The sequence below is a fragment of the Felis catus genome, chromosome D1, assembly GCF_018350175.1.
Source record: "Felis catus isolate Fca126 chromosome D1, F.catus_Fca126_mat1.0, whole genome shotgun sequence".
Lineage (NCBI taxonomy): Eukaryota > Metazoa > Chordata > Mammalia > Carnivora > Felidae > Felis > Felis catus.
The window spans coordinates 16446627-16460301 of record NC_058377.1 but is presented as its reverse complement, the minus strand read 5'-3'; the positions used below and the strand labels follow the sequence as shown (position 1 = coordinate 16460301).

The 13675-nt window shown below is 60.2% G+C and overlaps 1 protein-coding gene across 6 annotated transcripts in view; it reads left to right on the top strand.

The window, feature by feature from the left end:
• The first annotated feature begins 6 nt into the window (after nucleotides 1-6).
• The window catches only part of BCL9L (BCL9 like), a 28452-nt gene continuing 14783 nt past the window's right edge, over nucleotides 7-13675 (top strand). For 3 of the 6 annotated variants that reach the window (XM_045038389.1, XM_045038390.1, XM_003992422.6), the window contains exons 1-2: nucleotides 7-681; nucleotides 7072-7129. The gene's annotated coding sequence lies outside the window, so the exon portion shown is untranslated. Of the gene's footprint in view, nucleotides 682-7071; nucleotides 7130-10672; nucleotides 10814-13675 lie in introns of those variants that run through there. The other 3 variants (XM_045038388.1, XM_045038387.1, XM_045038386.1) reach the window with 2 other exon arrangements.

Genomic DNA, 13675 nt, shown 5'->3' with positions numbered 1-13675 from the left:
AGAGGAGCCGAGTGGAGGGGCGAGCGAGGCTCCGGCAGCGCAGGGGAGCCCGGGGAGGCGGCGGCGCGCGGCGGAGCCAGTGGCCGGACATGCCCCGGACCCGGGGCCGCTGCACCACCGCCGCCGCCCGGAGCCAGCCGGACGGACGCCCGCACGCCTGGGTCCCCCGGCGCCGCGCCGCCCGGGGGCTGCGACCCGGACCCTCGGCGTCCGACCAACAATAAGCGCCCAGACAGCCCCCTCCCCGCCCCGCGCCCGCCGTCCCCGCGGGCCTCGGGGAAAGTGAAAGGAGGAGGCGAAGGAAGGGAGGAAGGAAGCAAGGAAGGAAGGAAGGAAGGAAGGGAGGAGGAGCAGGAGCCGGAGCCCTGAGGTTCGGGGCCGAGACCCCAGCCCCGAGCCCCGGGCCGGGCGGGTGTGCACGCTCTCCCGCCGGTGTCCGGCGCCCAAGACCATGCTCGGCGGTTGGGAGGCAGGAACCCAGGCGCCCAGAGACCCCCGGATACCCTCTCCCGGCCCGGGCTGGTATTGAGATCAAGGCATCCAGCATCAAAAGATCACCGCCTGCCCGCCCCCCTCCGCACCTCCAACTGGCAACCCGGAGGACCCCAATCCAGTCACCGACCCTGACCTGGTCATGGTGTCCAGCTCCGGCCTGGCGTGAGGACCCCCGACCGGCGCGAGGTGAGGGGTGGGCTGGGGCCGAGGGCGAAAGTCATGCCAGGCAGGCAGAGGCGCGAGGAGGGAGATCCAGTTCGAACTGGGAAGGGGGAACACAGTCTGATTGTTGCCCTCTGGCACGCACCCCTAGGCTGTTTAAGGGGTGGGGGACGCCCTCAGGGTTTGTGGTGGCTACTCTTGGGCCCCCAATCAGGTTGGCAGCCCCAGAGCTCAGGGGGGAGGGCTTAGGGGCAATAAGGGGACCCTGCCACCCTAGCGCAGAGAACAAGGCCGGCCTTGGGCCAGCTGGAGCAGCAACCCTGCCCTGGGGGCTTCTGGGAGATGTAGTCCCCCTCCCAGGCTCACCAACCCCTTGGGTCTCAGCACCCCAGCACTCCTCCCCTGGCTAATGGGAGCCTCCAGAAAGAGGTACATTGGGATTGGGGATTGCTGGGGTTACCCTCTGCCCCCAAGCAGTGCCTAGGTGCAGCAGGGGCTGTGACTGGAGGAGTCTCCCGGCCAAGGATTCTCAGTGGTGTGGGCTTGGCTGGGGGGTGGGGCAGTCGCACAGTTCCTTGGAGGTGTCCCTGCTCTGCTAAGGGGAGGCTCCCTCTGCCTTGGTCCCCCCGGAGACCGTGGGGGAGGAATATGGGGAAGAGAAGTGAGGCTTAGGGCTTCTCACTTGTCTGGGGGTATGTCCTATCCCAGAGCTACTGGAATTTGGTTTCAGGAGACACTAAGTCTACTCTCCCCTTCTCCCTCTTGGGAGCAGAGAAAGAGAGTGTCCCTCACAGTCTGGGAGTCTGGAGGGTGTCTCTCTGGAGCAGTGAAGCCAGGATCTGCTTCTGTCTGTCTGTCCAGCCTCCTTCCTTCCGGGTTTTTCTGACACCCCTCCTCCCTCCTCCTTCAGTCTGTCTGCTGCTTGGGGTGTGTGTCTGTGTCTGGGTGTGGGGGGGGGTGCTCTGCTGCAGAGAGAAAAAGTGTTGCTTGGGAAAGGTGAGCTGGGCATGTGACTGAGCCATGGGATAGGGGGCTTGAGGCCCGCTTGATCTTTGGCCTTGGTTTCCTGTTTTACCTAGGAAAGCTGTCTGCACACTGTATCAGCTGGAATCCTACTGATGCCTCTGGGCAGCTCTCTGAGTGAGACCTCCAGGGTGGGTGGGCTTCCACTGCCCCGGTTCTCCCTGCTCCTCAGCCTCTCCAGCAAGCAGCCACTTCTGTTGGGCCTGGCTTTTCTGCTGCCCCCCACACCCCCCAGCACCATCTCGCCTTCTCTGGGTCAAGACCACGCTTTCGTGGCCCCAGGGGAAGAGCGTGATTAGGCCCTGTCTTTCTGGTGTCATCTGTGAATTGTCTGCTGATAGAAGCCTCAGGACCCAGTGAGAATGGGCAAGGAAGGTGAGGGGCCGAGGAAGTCTGGTAAGGGAGGAAGGTGCTCACTCCCCTAAGAGATCAGGCTCCTTGGCCTTGGAGAACCCGGTCTGGTTCTCGCCGCCTCCCTCCAGAGGTTCTCTGCTTACCTGTGTTGTTCTTGATTAGGGGAAGGGGAGCTTAATGTTTCCGAAGGTGCTGGTCAGGGATAGAATGGCATAATCTTAGATCCAGAGTAACTCTTATGCTTGGGATAGCAGGGGCCCTATGGCTGGAGATGGGTTGTGGAGGTCCATGTGGAGGTTCAAAAGGAGTCTTTAACTACTGGGGTTGAGGGTCAAGGCGGGAAGAGATTACAGAGTCCCGGAGAGGGATTGGTGGTCCACAGAAATCTGGGGCTAGCACAGCAGTGGTAACGTGGGGTCCAGTGAACTTGCTTATTGAACCTGTGCTGGGCACCCGTGCCTGTCTGGGGAGTTCCCGCCCCCCGCCCCCACCCCAGTGTCTGGGTACCTGGGTTAAGCGGGAGCCCTGGGCTGGGGACTCGACTTCCATGAATGAGCAGGGCAGTAGCCTTCTGGGCAGAGGCCTAGTGGGTGGCAATGTCGACTCAGCCAGGGCTGGAATGCCTGGCACCTGCTTTAGATTAAAGGAGATGCCTGCAAAGGGGGGATGCCTGCCTGTGGGGGAGTGGCTGGGACGGAGCTCCGTGGAGCCCAGGAGTGGGGTGGAAGGAAGGCACCAGCGCTGCAGGTAGAAGCTCTGGCAGCAGCGGAAGGGGCCAGTGGTCACCCAGCTCTGCAGCCCCTCCTCCAGGGAGTCTGAGACAGGAGCTGGGGGCACCCCCACACTGCCTTTGGCGCCACAGGCTGAACTTCTGCCCCAGCGCCCAGGGGACGGGGCAGCTGCAGGGAGCCAGGGTGTCTGAGTGTCCTGTCTCCCCAGGACCGGGAAAAGCCTGCAAGGAGGTGGGGGGCACCTTGGAGTTCTTGTTGTCCTGATGCCATGCTTGCTCTTCTGGGGCTCCTTGGTTGCTGGTAGTGAGGCACCCCAAGAGCCTGGCATCCAGGGGTGACGGGGAAATGGCATCCCTTCCTTGCGCCAGGAGCCCTGGGCGCTGCCCGGGTGCTGACCCGGGGGGAGGGGGCAGAGGGGGATGGCACCGTGGGAAAGTGGGCAGCCGTGGGAGCCAAGCGGGTACAGGCTGGGTGCCGCGGGCAGGGAGCCTCTGCCAGGCCCGCTCTCCCTGGGGTGGGGCTGGCTGTTCCAGGGACTGGCTCAACCTGTTGAGCGCCCGGCTGCTGTAGTTTGGCATCTGTGCCCCTGCCTGCCAGCCCTGGCAGCTGCCCACCCTTAGCCACACTGTAGGGGCTGCCCCCCCGGGGATCTGGGAAAAGGAGGCTCTGAGTGGCCAAGGGGCCGGGATGGGGCTGGTGGAGGCTCGCCCAGAGAGTCCTAAGTTTCCCCAGGTCCTGTCCTTTATCTGCTAGAGCTGGGGCTAGAGCCCATTGGAGGGCTAGGTAGCCAGAGGCTGGGAGCTGAGGGTCTCAGTGGAGGACGCCCCCGTACTAGCACTCTTGAGGTGCTGCATGTCACTTGGATGGGCGGCCCTAAAGGCAGCCTGGAGTTACAGCCTGGAATTTCCTCTGCCGGGTGCCAGGGCCAGGCCTCCAGAGCCCCACCCCCAGCCTGGCCTGACCTCCCCTCCCTGGGAGAGAACTGCCGACTTTCCCCAGAGGTTGGGGGAGGGGCACGGAGGGCATTCTGCTGCCCTGGGAGGAAAGGGGTGACTTCCTGGGTGCGGGGGTGTGTTGTACTCCCTCAGTCTCCCCAAAGCCTCCTCCCCCTCCCCCCCCCCATGAAGAAGAGGGAAGCTCCTGGTTCCCAGGCAGCTGTCTCCCACCCTGCTCTGAGTATGGGGAGGCTCGGGTCCCAGGAAAGATCTCTGAGCCCTGCAGGGCCTAGCTATCCCCCCACCTTCTCGGACCCCTTAGCTTTGGGCCCACCTTGGGGCTCTGCTAGCTGGTGGAGAAGGGCAGCCAGGGGGCTACTCTGTAGGGGAGAAGGTGTTTACCACTGCCCATAATTGGGGGAAGTGGGCACAGGCATCTTCCCTCTTCCTCTCACTCCTCAGGGGAGGGGTGGCCTCCCTGTCTTCTTGTTTTTTCAGTCAGTGGCCAAAGGGGAGCCCTCTCCTTTTTTGCCTCCTTTCCACCCCAGGCCCTTCCTGCTTGGTCCTGGACCACCTGCCCCTCCTAACCTTGGTGTCTCTTCTAGGCCCCCTTCTCCCAGAGGAGGCTGGGATTCCCTCTGTCCAACCCCCTCCTCCAAAGGGCTGGTGGCCCTGCACCGGCCTGTCTTCCCCTCCCCCTTACTCCACCCCCCGCCCCAGCCTCAACTGGGAATGGCCCTGAATCCAGCATTTCCAGCATTTCGAAACCAAGATTGTTTTGAAATCCCTGAGTACTTCTCCACCCCCCTCTGCCTCCCCTCCTCCCCACTAGCCCAGAACTTAGTCCTCTAATCTGACCTCACGCTGTGCATTGCCAGGGTATGTGTGTGTGAGTTTGAGTGCTAACACTCAGCCACGTGCATACTACTCTGTGTGCGTGCGCGTGCACGCCAGTGTATGTGTGTATCCCACTGTGGGTGTATCTTCTGTCAGCAGTTCTGTGTGACTGGCCCATGTGTTTTGTGATTCTTGAGATCCCCTCATTCTCTATGAGGATGGCAGCCTCTGTGGGTTTTGAGCCATTCTTAGGGAGTTTGGGGTTACTTTTTAGGAGGTATCTCGGATGTGTATCTTTGGGAATTGTGTCCGTGTCTCAGTTGCACCTACGGGGAGTATCTGTAAGGAGTGGGTATGCCCGGGGTTGTGTCTCTTTGATGAGTGTACGTGTGTGGATGTGTGTGCGTTTGTGCACGTGTGTGCTCTGCTTCTGTTCTCACTTCTCTCCTCCTCCCTTTGAACATGTCTGGGGTGTGTCGTCACAGGTCTCCCTGCAGCGACCTGGGACATGGAGTCCTCTGTCCCTTGATAGGGAGGTTTCCTGGAGTGGGGCCAAGGCTTCTGGTCCTTGGAGAGAAAGTGGTGGAGTGGGGAGACTTTGGGATAAACTATCCCCAGGGCTGGCCTCTCTTCCCCTGCCCCTCGCAGATGCCCAGCATCTTGAGCGATCCCCAAACTATCAGTGCACCGTCTTCTAGACCTGATGATACAGTGGCGGCTGTCACAGGGAGGCCCGGTGCCCGAAAGGACTAGGAAAGGGGATTACCCCTCTACCCCAGTCACTTCCTTCCCGCAGGGATGAGGAACATCCAGCCATATCAGACCTGGGAGCTTGGTGGTGGCTAATTTAAGATTCAGGAAAGTTGACTTCTCTGGCTAGGGGCAGACAGTAAAACGACACAAGACGTTTGTGTTTCCCACCTTCACAGAAGACAGAAGGGGCTGGAATCCTAGGGGTGTGATGTTTCACCCCAGAAATATGAGGCATTTGGGGTGGGGCCAGCTGCCATTGTAGCTTGGATCCTGGGAAGTCCTTCCTGATGTTGAATCTTATCCGTCCCTTCTGCAGTTAGACTGTGCTCTGCAGTGGGGCGGGGAGGGGGTGGTGGTGCCAGAGGGGCTGTTTTTTGGTTTTTGGGGTTTTTTTTTTTTGGCTAAAGCAAGGGTGGTGATAGCAGAGTTATGTTGTTATGTCAGCCTGGGATTCAGGCACTGGAAACCCTGATGTCTCGCTATGACTCAGTTTCCCATCCTGGGATCTCTGGCTACAGTTGGATGCTTCCCTCCAGTAGCACTTGGGTCAAATCAGAGAGGAAGAAGAGGGCCACGGCAGGGGCTGTTTGTAGGAGTCAAGGGCCTGTGGAGACAGCAGCAGGAGGTAGGCAGAAGGATAAGCTGTCCTTTCCCCCCACCCCCATGGCCTCTGGTCCCAGGACACAGTGGGAGGAAGGGAGGGGTAGAGGCACAGGTTGGTACAGTGCTCAGTGACCCAGCAAGGGGAGGGCTTTGGCAAGGAATTTTCAGTTTGTTTCTCAATCTCGGTCTCTGAGACACGCACACACACGTCACCGCAGACACCTTCAGGAGATGAGCCTAGAAAAGTCACCCAGGTGGCGGTAGGGCAGGGTGCTACCAGATGGGGCTATGTGGAACCAGCTTCATTCTGGCAGAAACTCTGCACTTGCCCCCCCTTGAACTGGAAGTTGAGCTCAACTGGAAGTCTCCTACCCAACTCCCCCATCCTGGGCCTGGGAACAACACAGTCCGGACAGGGTTAAGTCTGGTTGGCAGGGACACCCCCCTGCCCCCAGTGCAGAGAGAGAGAGGGAGGGGTGGTTAGCAGCTTGCTCTAGTTGGCGTCTCTCCCAGAATTCTTCGGAAAAGAACTCCCCTTTGACCCCCAGTACAAACTGAGCCCAGCCACCAGCCTCCCTCCCGCCTGCCTGTGGGAGCTTCACCCAGCCCCCCTCCTACTGAACGGCTAAGCCTGATTCTCTCACCCCAGGTCCTCCCACCGAGGCCAGTGGGGATTTTGCGTCTTCAGGGGATAAGGGGTGTAGCCAAAGAGACCACACAGGGGCTCAGGAGAGGCACCCTTCTTTTCTCTGACATAGGATAGCCCTGGGGGCGGCGGGCACTGAAAGCCAGGGTTCTCAGGTCTCCCCATCCATCCTTTCCCCCAGAACCTCAGGCCAGGTCATGGGAGTCATCGGCCCCTCCTCTCTCTCTCTCTCTCTCTCTCTCAAAGGCATCTTCCAGTGCCTTCTCCTTTCCTGCTTCCAGGATAGGGAGGGGGAGCGGTGTGGTGCAGCAGCTGGGTCAGGCCTGGCTCCCAGCCAATCCACAGAAGTTCTGGAGTTGGTGTGGGGGGGTGGGGGTGTCCGAGTTGCTCAGAGACTTCCTGGAGCTGCAGGCTGTGTGTCTGTGTGTACACGTTTATGTGGTGTGCATGTTGGGGGAGGGGCTGGGGTTATGGGAGGAGCAGGGGCAGAGATTGCTGGCTTGGGCTTCTAGCTCTGACCGTCTCTCCACAGGGAGCCCCCTTCCCAGACCACACCCTTGAGCCTGAGCCCGTCACACTTTGCTCCTGAGGTGAGAGCTCCGTGTGCTTGTGTGTGCCCTCCGCAGCCTCCTCGCTGCTCTCTTGTCTGCCAGAGTCTCCCGCTTGGCTTTTTGTCTTGGGCGCCCTCCTCCTGGCTTTCTGCCCCCACTTCTCCTTTCGCTCTCTTACACCCATTGGAGGGGAGCTGCGGAGCCTTGGGGCGGGGCGGGGCAGGAAGGGTTAAAGCGCCACTCCAGTGAAAGTCCCAATCCTTTTCTTAGCTGGATCCCATCCCGGTGGGAGGTGGGGAGCTCCTGGCCAATCACCCCCGGAGGGCAAGGTACAGTTTCCTGGTCATCCCAAGTACTTGCCCCGCTCTGTCCCGGCTTTGGCCTCAGCTGGCTGAGTCAAAGCCAGGGTGGCTACCAGCCACCGTAATGTGGTTTCTGCCCTGGCCTCTAGACACACACACACACACACACACACACACACACACACACACACACACACAGAGGCTCTCTCCCTACTACCACCCCCCTCCTTCCCTCCCTCCCCTCCCTCCCCTCCCTCCCCTCCTTCCTTACTTAGCAACAACTCTCTGAATTCACAACAAACACGCCTGTAGGCTCCTGGACTGACTAGGGAAAGCTGGAGAAGGCTGAGGACCAGGAGGAGGCCCTTCTCTCAGACTGTCCTCAGGAGGGAGGGGCTTCTAATCCCCCCACCCTCCTTCCCTGCTGGAGGCCACTACCCCTCAGGGACTGGCAGGAAGTGGTCCTGTTTCCAACTGGAGCCCTGAAAAAAGAGGGGAGCAGTGACAGGTGTGGCTGAGCAGGTGTGGGGGCAGGGTTTAGACTCCACCCTCACTAGTGAGTCCCACTTGACCTTTGACCCCCACCTGGTGAGTGAGAGGGGCGGCAGACTCACCGCCAGCCTAGGGGCCTCTCTCAGCTGGGGCCCTGTGCTGTTGTCATGGTAACTTGCTTGGCTCCCTTCCCACTATTAGGGACCAGGATGGGTGAGGACTTAGCAGATTGGGGGTGGGTAGGACTGGGGGCCCTAGAGAACTTTGCTCTCAGGGCACCTGTGCTGAGGGGGTGGGGACTGGTGCCCTCTCTTTGATCTCTTCCCTGGGCAGGAACTGGGGGCCTCTAGCCAGGACCTGGTGCACATCAGGCGTGGAGGGAGTGTGTGCGGAATGAGTGAGGGGCACCCGTTCTCTCGTCAAAGCCGATCCAGGGTGAATCTGTATTGCAAAATGGTTACGAACCCAGCTGCTGGTGGGTCTGGGTTCAAATCCTGGTTCTCCCAATTCTGGACTGTGTACCTTCGCCAAGTTACTTAGCTTCCCTGTGCCTTAAAGGTGGGGATCAGGAAAGTACTTTTTTGTGGCGTTATGGGGAGGATTAAATCAGATCATGCATGTGAAGCATTAGGGGCAGTCTGATGTTACAGAGCAAGTGCTCAATAAATGCTAGAGTTGCTTCTCTTCATTATTAGTCACGGCTTTCTGCAGGAACCCCCGACCCTTCCCCTCCCGACCCTCCCAGTGGTGCTCTAGCAGGGAAGAACTGATGGCCGGTGGGAGGGGTGGGGGGGGGGCAAACTTTCCAGCACTTCAGATTCCTGGATTCTAATACCCTTCCAGACTCACTTTCTTGCTGCCTCAGTTTCCCCACTGTTGGAGCCCACCAACATCTGGGTTGCAAGTTTGCCAAATAGCCAGAGGCCCAGAGAGGAGCCTGGGGGACTTAGGGCATGTCCCTCCCGGCCTGCCAGCACTTCTCAGGCTGAGCTTTCCCTCCCCCGGGCTGCTTGGCTCAGATCAACTTTAGCACCCCTCCCACCATCCCATCCCTGCTGCTCTGTTCTTCACCAGGCTGAAACGCTACATTCTGTCCTTAAATGGCTTAACTGGTTGCCTCCTCTCCTTCCTGGCCTAAGAGGTCAGGGACCTTCCTTGGGGAGAGCCATGGCAGTGTGGAGCTGTGACTTGGATGGCAGCTGTGAGGCCTGCCCCAGGGTCCAGGGTCCCCTAGATTCCCTGTACCCTGCCTGGACATTTTCCCCAAGTGTGGCAGAGCAGTGCCCAGGCCCGGGATATGTATAGAAGCCCAGATGGGCCTGCCTGGCACCTGCTGTACACAAGCCGGCAGGGAGGAGGCATCCTGAACCCCCGGGGGTGGGGTGGGGTCATATTGGCATCCACCGTGGCCAGAGGACTCTTTTCCTGGGCTGCTTGAGTGTGGGCAGTGCTGGAAAGAGTTCTGCTTCAGCCCTGTGTGCCGTGGGGCAGGGGGGATGCCGAGTGACCCTGGGTGAGCAGGGTCCTGTGGGCCCTGGGGTAGGAGTGAGATAGTGGAGGGGTTGAGGCTTGGGAACTTCTGGATGAGGAGCCCAGGAGTAGGCAGCAGGCATGGGGTACCCACAACAGGGGGAGCTCTGCAGACGGGTGGTTTGGATCTTCTGGGGAGCGAGTGTTCAAATCTCAGGACAAAGAGGATTAAGATGTGGCAGAGCTAGGATCCCAGGGCTCCTGGGTCTGAGACCTGGGCTTGGCTGGTCGGTACCAAGATGAGGACCTGGTACTCTGGCCTGGTACCAAGATGAGTGGGCTGGAGACCCTGGCTCTGCTCATCACCTCCTTCTGGGACCAGAGAGGACGCCTCCCTTCTATGGGCCTGAAAGTGAGGGCTCAGAGTTGGCCTGGGCCATGCCTCACTGCCGGGCTGGCCATGCTGCCTATGCCCAGCCCCTGGGGCCTGTTCCTTGGGCAGGCTGGGGCTATTTTTGGGATCGGGCTGGGGCTCTGGGGCTGGTTTCAGATGTTCCAATGTGAACAGGAGAAAATGGGAACAGATGGCTGGAGGGTTCCAATCAGCGGGTCCTGCTGGGAGCAGGTTATTTTTAGGGCCTTGTTAACCCTTTGGGGGCTCGGGGAGCCACCCTGAGAGGGACAGCCCTCTCTAGTTGAGAAGAGGACAGGTCTTCTCCCTGGACCCATGCTTTCCAGAACTGCCTGTGCCAGGTGCTTTTCTTGCTCTCTTGGACCCTTTAAAGATGCGCATGGCAAGAAAGGAGGCCCCAGCTTCCTCCAGCCCAAACCCTGCAGGATACTACCAAGGGGTCAGACGGGGAGAGGGATGCCTGGCTGGAGGATACAGGCCACTACTGAAGGAAAACCCCTCCCACTTGCCTCCTGAGGCTTTGAGACACACACCTGAAGCTAAGAGAGCGGAGAACGTTATCACTTTGGGGGTTCACACTCTGGGTTCAAGTGTATGTCAGTACATCTACTGATACCCAGGGGAGTGCTAGCTGAGGGAGCTGGCCTCTTCCGGAAGGGCAGAGGAAGAGCCAAGCGTTTGTACTTGGTACCATTGATATGATGTCCACAGGCCCCATTCCCTTGGATACTCCAAGGGCAAATGCCCACCTTTACCAAATGCCCACATATCTGGGTGCTATGCAGGGGGCAAAGAAGGGGATATCAGGGCCAAAGGTGGTTTCCTGAGGGCTGAGTATGTCACACGTGTTCTGTTAGCTATTTCACTACTAGTATCTCGCCCTGTAAATGTCTCCTCATTTTGCAGATGAGGAAACGGGCTCAGAGGGACAAGTCCCATAGCTCAGAAAGGGCGGGACGTCACTGGCACCTTGTCTGTCTGACTGCAAACCCAGTTCTCACTGCCCTGCATCACTCGCACTGCCTGCCAGTGTCCCGACCCCAGAAGGTGAGGCTGCTGGGGCAGGATCTCCTCAGGGAGCAGGTTTATGGAATGAGTGTGGGAAAGGAGGCCTGGGGGCAGGGGACCCTGCCGGTCACTGGTCTCACAATCCCCTAAGCCCTTCTGGCCCGAGGGTGCCAGGACTGACACCAGAAACCCCGTTTGGCCTTCCTGTCTTCCCTGCAGGAGGATCACAGGCACACATCCTGTCTCGTCAGTCCCCACCCCCACCCGGCCCTGGCCCACATGCCCCTGCTTCCTGTAGGGTCAGAGCAGTCTGGATGTCACCGTGGGCAGAGCTTGAGGGCCCTCCAGGTGCTGCTGGTGCCAGGGGTCTGGGCCAGGCGGGCGAGGGGAGGGGGTTGGGAGGACGTCTGGGCCGCTGGCAGTACCTGGGGGAGAGAGCAGTGCGGCAGGCAGGCCGGCTTTGGGTGAGGTCCCGCCTGGCTGGCTGTGCCAGCAAGTCTGCCCGCACTCCGGTCCTCCCACAATGGCCCCATTGTTCCCAGCCGCCAGGCAGTTTGGAGGAGGTTCCTAGGCCACCCCTACCCCCCCCCCCAACAGGGGCCAGATTAACCCCTTGGAGGACAGGCCAGGTGAGGGCCCTCAGGGAGCTACCCTGCCCGTTCCTCCCTTCTGGGAAGGCTTTGGGAGGTCACCTCCCACCCACGTGTACCCAGCAACAGGACAACTCCAGAGACCAGGGTCTCCCACTGGGAAGGGAGCAGCACCTAGACCCTCTCCCACCCCCACCGTGGTGCAGGTGCCAGGGGGCAGGAAGTGCCAGTGGGGTGGCAGGCGGAGACCAGATATATTTGGGCCGGTGGGGCTAATTCCAGACACCACCGCCTGCCCTACTGGCTCTTTCCTTTCCTTCCTGTGAAACCAGAGCTGGGTTGGGCCTAGCTCAGGATTTCGGTGGATTTAAAGAGGCAGCACCGTCCCTTGCCAGCCTGGCTTCCTCTCCCCCTCCCCAGGTAGGGTCTGGGGCAGAGAGAAGGCTGAAGAACTGCTTGCTCCCGCCTTGCCCCCGGCTAACCCCAGGCCCTTGCCCCAGTCGGGGTACCAGCCTCTTGGCAACTCCTCTCTCCCAGAGCTTTGGGCGGGTGGGGTGGGCGGGGGTGGGCTGTGGTTTCCTGTGTTGGCTGTTTGTGCCTGGCCCAGAGTGCCCGCCGCCTGCCTGGGCTTCCTGCCCTGTCTTGTTTCCTTGTGCCCCCCACCCTCCCTTCCCCCTCCCCCCCCCGAGGGAGGGAGCAGCCAGGGATTGGGCAGCAGCCTTTGGGGGCACCCCACTGCCAGGGCATGACTGTGTCCCAAGGCCTGGCCACATTGGCACTGGCTGAAGGAGCCAAGTGAGGTGACTTCAAGCTTGTCTAGGCAATGCCACTTGTTCTGCGGCCTCCAGAAGGGACAGTGGGCACCAGAATGGGCAGCATCCCCCCCCCCCCAGAAGCACCCTGTTCAGAGCCCCCAGACTACAGTAGTCTGGGGCCAGAAGTTGCCATGTCCCTGGAGAATTGAGGTTGCCTGGCGTCACCCTGGGGCTGCAGGTGGGGTGAGGTGGTTTGTCAACCAGACAAAAATTGTTGATTTGCATGGTCTCCTTTGGCAGGAGGTGGGGGGAAAGGGGGAGAGCTGCTAGGAACTAGGGCAAGGGGAAGGCCTCTGAGTCTACGAGTCCCCGTAGAGGGTCCCAGAGCAACACCTTGGTCCTTGAGCAGATTTCCTGCTGGGGTATGAATCCTCGATCTCCCCTGTTGGCTGAGTCACCACCTCAGGAAGAGGAAGTGACCTGGGTGGTAGGGGAGAGCTTCTAGGGACCAAGGTATCCTGACACCCAGGAGGAAGGGGCACCCGGACCTTGTTGTCTTGGGAGCTGCGTCTCCCTGAGCCAGGGGACAATAATCCTACCCCTATTGCTCTAGCAGGGCCCTGACCTTTCGGCCATCACAGAGGGCCCAGGCAGCCCATTTCCTCTCTAGAGGTGTCTGCCCACTGTATGGGGGGAGCATGGGAGCCTCCAAGCCATTTTCCCACTGCGTCTCTTGGATGGTTTTGAGCTAGGCGATGAGACCGGTGGGCTGGCTGGTGAACCAAGCAGGGGCTTCCAGTGTGGGGGCAGCTGGAAATAAGCAGGTTGCCAACCGGTGTGTGAATGCCTGTTGTTACCTGTGGCGGTTCTGTGTTGAGCATCCGCGGAAGCCTCCTGGTCTTCTCCCCCAGCTGGGGTCAGGTCCGCCGGCTACCCCCCCCCCCCCAGCCCCCACCTCCCCCAAGGAAGACAACCAGCAAAGCAGCTGATCTGAGGTTCTTTGTCTCAACTGCCTCCTGGGCTCTGTTCTCAGGGTGTGCTCCTGGCCATTCACTTGGGTGACTGAAGCCTGTTTGTGAGCACAGGTCACCACTCCCCACCCTACCCTCTAAGAGGGAGCCACAGCGCTGTTCCCAGAGCCCGGTGGTGCCTTTCCTTTCACTCATCCCAGGGGCTTCTGCTCTAGTGCTGGGAAGTCCCCTTTACTCGGTGGTGAAAAACTGCACCCTCCAGGAATTAGCCCTTCTACCCCCATCCCCAGGCCTTCCAGGTCTCTTCTGGGCCTGTGAATGTGTGAGGATGAGGGGTCGTTGGGAGCTGGGGCAGACTCCTGAGGGGTAGACGGGGGGAGGTGTGAGAGATGGGAAAGTCCTGACTCATCTGTGCTTGACTCAGCTCGCCCTGCGGCGGGGTGGGAGCGAGGGGGTGGAGTCCGAGAGGGAGTCGGGAGGGTCACTCCGAGATTCTTCTGAGGAGGGGCCCCGGCCTGACTGGGGACACAGGAGAGGACTAGTTTTCTAACAGCCCCTTCCCAAATTATTACAGGTCCCAACATT